Source organism: Neoarius graeffei, chromosome 18 (genome assembly GCF_027579695.1).
Source record: "Neoarius graeffei isolate fNeoGra1 chromosome 18, fNeoGra1.pri, whole genome shotgun sequence".
Classification (NCBI taxonomy): Eukaryota; Metazoa; Chordata; class Actinopteri; order Siluriformes; family Ariidae; genus Neoarius; species Neoarius graeffei.
The window spans coordinates 55,743,823-55,749,664 of NC_083586.1; positions in this window are offsets into that span (position 1 = coordinate 55,743,823).

The window sequence follows — 5,842 nt, forward strand, 5'->3', positions numbered from 1 at the left end:
GTCCAAAGACATGCAGGTTAGGTTAACTGGTGACTCTAAATTGAGCGTAGGTGTGAATGTGAGTGTGAATGGTTGTCTGTGTCTATGTGTCAGCCCTGTGATGACCTGGCGACTTGTCCAGGGTGTACCCCGCTTTTCGCCTGTAGTCAGCTGGGATAGGCTCCAGCTTGCCTGCAACCTTCCTTGTAGAACAGGATAAAGCAGCTAGAGATAATGAGATGAGATGAGAAAAAAAAACGTTTGTAATATATCTGAGCAGCATATTACAAAAGAAGAGAGCACTTTTCAGATTAAGAAAACATAACGAAGACTACTGGGTTTTGGTGTAAAATGAAGAAGCGAGCGTGATGGTCAAAGTGTCCAGAAGAACCGTGGCTGGTTCTGTAAGACGCTCAGTAAAACCTACAGCTCATTTCCGCACAAGACTGCACTCACTGGACCTGAGACTACTATTTTTGTTTTTTTTTAAAGCAAAGTGTCGTCTCACACCAAATACTGACTTTGTTTCAGTTATTATGGCTTACTGATTCCTGTTTATAGTATTTATTTTATTTTATTTTTTAAATGTTGAAACATTTCATTATTTTTAAGCCATTTTTGGTCGACAGCATTTCTTTCCATAAGACTTTTGCACAGTACTGTATATATTCTGTCCCACATGTTATAAACTACAATGTGTACAGAAGAGTCTTTTTAGCACCTTTTTAATCCTGTATGTTTCTTTCATAACTTTTGTAAGCACAATATGTATACAACAACAAGGCAAATATTTTGGTATAGGTCCGTGAATAAAAGCTTTATATTATATAGACATGAGTGTTTTACTGGGAAATACACCACTCGTATTTTTCATATGAGCTCCATCTGGTACACAGAGAACCGAAACTATGACATAAATCTCGAGAGATCACTCGTGAGGAAATCAATGAGCGAGTTGTTTTGAGAAATTTGGGGACTTTTTGTTTGTGTCGATTATAATAAAAAGAAAATCACTTTGGCTTGAAGATATGAAGTTTATCTTCTCATGCTGAAAAACTCGCATTTTTCATACAAAATACATCGCAGATCTGAGTGACATTTAAATAATATTGTCTGGCTTTTTTCGTGGTAGATCAGATATATTCCATTCAGCTAGCATGATACTGAACGAGTCGAAGATGAGTCACTGAATGGAATATATCTGATATACCGCGAAAAAAGCCAGACATTATTATTATTATACATACACATTTGTTTCGGGTGTTCAATGCATCTTCTGTATTTAACGAAGCAAACCTGGCGGCCATGTTTGTTTACAAATTGTCCCAGTCGCTTGCTAGGACGGACGTTTTACATCTCCGACATGTGACATCATGCTGTCTTGACAACCATGCAATATCATAAACCATATTCAACGCTCATTCTCCATTGGGTAGAGTGACGTAATACACGTAGGGTAAGCGATATACTAACAATATTGCATGCTGTCAAACCAAATGAATGAAACCTGCTAGAAGGGACTAGAACATGTTTTTATGCCATCGAAAAAGTGTCCTGTACGTATAACAATTCCCGATATTTCACTCCGATGATGTCACTCCCAGTGCTTTCCCACTGACTAGACATGCATTGTCAAAATGACGAACCGGTTCAAAATTAAAATTCTTTTCATTAACTTGCATTTTTTTTCTGTGGATGTGTCCATATAATATAAAGAATATTACATGGTGATGGAAAAATATGAAGCTTATCTTCTCGTGTTCACTTCACTGACTCATGAATATGTTCACCACTCAAAGATAAACTAAATATCTTGGCGCCATCATGTAATATCCTCTGTATATTTTATATACATATTTATATTTATACCTTTTTACTGTTAGCATTTATTTCCCTATTTATTTTTCGGGCTTTTTTTTTCCTCTCGGTGTTTTGTTTTACAAGTAAAAAATCATAAAGCATAAACCTGAATCTAATGTGTGGTCATTCACGGGAGCTCACTGATTGAATTCATTTTAAGTCAGTTTATATAGTTTGTGTAGCGCTTTTAACAGCAGACATTGTCGTAAAAGCAGCTTTACAGAAAAATAAAGATTTTAAACATATGAGCTAATTTTATCCCTAATGAGCAAGCCTAGGACAATGTTGGTGAGGGAAAACTCCTTCAGACGACATGAGGAAGAAACCTTGAGAGGAACCAGACTCTAATGGCCCTTTTCCACTACCCTTTTTCAGCTCACTTCAGCTCGCTTCAGCTCACTTCAGCCCGACATGGCTCGCATTTCGACTACCAAAAAACAGCACTACTCGGCTCGCTTCAGCCCTGCTTAGCCCCTAAAACTCGCACCGTTTTGGAGTGGGGCTGAAGCGAGCCAAACCGTGCCGAGTGAGGCTGGGGGCGTGAGCAGACACTCCCCTGTGCACTGATTGGTGAGGAGGAGTGTCCTCACATGCCCACACATGCCCCGCGAGCACGCTGGGATCTGTAAACACCGCAAACCCGGAAGAAGAATAATTACGAATTACGAGAATTTCTGAAGCCTTATGCGCCTCGCCTCATCTATACGCTCTTGCCAGTATCTGTTGGCGTTGTCGGTGACAACAAGCCACAGCACCAAGACCAGCAACACTAACGACTCCATGTCCTCCATGTTTATTGTTTACTATCCGGGTCGTGAGACTACCGCTTAAAAGCTCACTGATGTCACTGTTTGCGCTGCTTAACGACATCACGTGACGTCCACCCACTTTCGCTAACTCCACCCAATGTGTCCACCCACTTCCAGCCAGCACGGTTCAGCGCAGTTGTAGTCGAAATGCAACTCCAACAGCCCCGCTCAGCTCGACTCAGCTCGACTCAGCACGGCACGGCTCAGCCGCGTTTGTAGTGGAAAAGCGGCATAAGGGGAACCCATCCTCATCTGGGTGATAACAGATAGCATGATTATAAATAACTTGCTTCTGTAACAGTGTCCTATAGAGTCACAAAGTACAACTGTGTAACCAGGAAGTTCATTATAGTTTTAGCATGAAGTCTGTTTTGTTGAACTGTTCATTGATGGAGACTTGAGTGCAAAAATGTTCATGACAACTGCAGTCCTCAAGTTACCATGGTGACTGTAGTCTTCAGCCATCACAGCAAAACTGTAAGCATCCAGAGCCGTCCTCTAAGTGCATCTTTCGACTGTCCATATGGGGTCATCCTCCACAGGGGTGATGTGATGAGACATCAGCAAGGTTTAGGGCATCAGGATTTTTACATAATGTTTAATTACACTACCGTTCAAAAGTTTGGGGTCACTTTGAAATGTCCTTATTTTTGAAAGAAAAGCACTGTTCTTTTCAATGAAGATCACTTTAAACTAATCAGAAATCCACTCTATACATTGCTAATGTGGTAAATGACTATTCTAGCTGCAAATGTCTGGTTTTTGGTGCAATATCTCCATAGGTGTATAGAGGCCCATTTCCAGCAACTCTCACTCCAGTGTTCTAATGGTACAATGTGTTTGCTCATTGCCTCAGAAGGCTAATGGATGATTAGAAAACCCTTGTACAATCATGTTAGCACAGCTGAAAACAGTTGAGCTCTTTAGAGAAGCTATAAAACTGACTTTCCTTTGAGCAGACTGAGGCCCAGTCCACACAGCAACGGATTCAGGTGAATCTGATAAAATTGTTTATCGTTTAGGCCTGGCGTCCACACGGCACCGGCGTTTTGGGTGCCCCAAAATGAAATCTTTTGAGAACGGGTTCCAGAGTGGAAAGATCTGGCAACGGCGCCGTTGCGAAGTCGTCTGGATGAGTAGAATGGATTTGTTTACGATGACGTCACAACCACATGACTGTGAGTGCTTCACGCCGGGTAGAAGTGTAACGAACTTGATGCGAGTTGTCAACAAATAAAAAGGAAAAAAAGGGGAAAAAAGGAGCGATCTCACCTCTTCAGATGTTGGTTTAAGTCAGACAATACATTCCTCAAAAAGGGCGTAGAAGAACAAAGTAATCCATCAACGTGTAGCATTCAATATATTCCGGACCATTAAAGAATTCTGGAGGATATCAGAATGTTGGCGGCTTCCATCTATCCCCATTCATTCCTCTCTCTCTCCATCTATCCCCATTCATTCCTCTCTCTCTCCATCTACCCCCATTCATTCCTCTTTCCACGTCTCCATTCAAAAAACGAGCAGAAGGTGTGTGCGTGTGACAGTGACAGGGTGAGTGACACGGAAGAAGCTAGGCTCATGCTCGCCCTGAATTTCTCTTAAAGTAAAGGCAGAAGAACGTTCAGCGCCTGGCCAGGCTTTCTATGTATTAATTTACATAGACGTTTTAATATGAAATATAAATAAGTGTATTAGACAATAGATACTATTTTACGCTACTGATTAATAATCAAAACTTTATGTGGCTGATGCTACAGAAGGGGTTTATGCGCATGCGCAAACCCCTTCTTCTATTGTTCTGGTGTCTCAGACGGGACCGTCTTACAGCGCACCTAGAGGTGTGGCATGTGTATTGCATCGTTTTCAGCAAGCGTTGCGTTGCCATATGTACCTGAAATTTTAGTGATCCATTGCCCATGTGGACGCGATATTTAAAAAAAAAATCTCGTTGCCGTTGTCGTGTGGCTGTAGCTTGAGTTTCTGGAGCATCACATTTGTGGGGTCGATTAAATGCTCAAAATGGCCAGAAAAATGTCTTGACTATATTTTCTATTCATTTTACAACTTATGGTGGTAAATAAAAGTGTGACTTTTCATGGAAAACACAAAATTGTCTGGGTGACCTCAAACTTTTGAACGGTAGTGTACATTAGAGCACATATTATGCAACAAATAGTGAAGAGAGGAACTTAATCAGAAATAGCATCACATTACCAGAGTAACTTCTCTTTTTGTTAAAATTTCTCCCCAAATTTGGGCACCTGCCAGTTCCCATCTACCAGACAGCTCTCCTTAGTCACATGACGGCAACCAAACAATGAGGGCAAGGGTGAACACACGCTTCCTCCGAGACACATGAAGCCAAACAACCGCGTCTTTTCAAACTGCTGCTTATGCTGCATCAGAGAGCAGTGAAACACTCGGAAGAAAACGCTATCTACCGTCTTCCACATACATGAGCTCACAAATGCACGATCGTTCAGTGTCACGATCGCTTACAGCAAATCATTAAACAGCTGAGAAACTCCAAGTAAAATTATTAAGCCCATTTTGGAATATAGATTTATTTTTATATCGAGTTTATTTTTATATTTATTTCAACTAAAATTATGCTTATAGATCAGCACAAAACAGGCAGGCGAGGGCCCCTTGGAGCAAGGTTTGTTCTGGGATGAGGCTAGTGTGCCTGCCCTTCTCTACCGCCACTCCTTTTTATTTTAAATCTACTGATTGAGTTTTAGCTTTTCTTTTGATGGACAGCTTTCGAATGAAATAATATTGTCTGGTGTTGAGTGGTATATCAGATATATTCCATTCAGCTAGCATGATATTGAACGAGTTGAAGACAAGTAGCTGAATGGAATATATCTGATATACCATGAAAAAAAACCCCAGCTATTATTATTATTATTATTATACACACACCCTTTCTTGGGCGGCATGGTGGTGTAGTGGTTAGCACTGTCGCCTCACAGCAAGAAGGTCCGGGTTCGAGCCCCGTGGCCGGCGAGGGCCTTTCTGTGTGGAGTTTGCATGTTCTCCCCGTGTCCGCGTGGGTTTCCTCCGGGTGCTCCGGTTTCCCCCACAGTCCAAAGACATGCAGGTTAGGTTAACTGGTGACTCTAAATTGACCGTAGGTGTGAATGTGAATGGTTGTCTGTGTATATGTGTCAGCCCTGTGATGACCTTTTGAG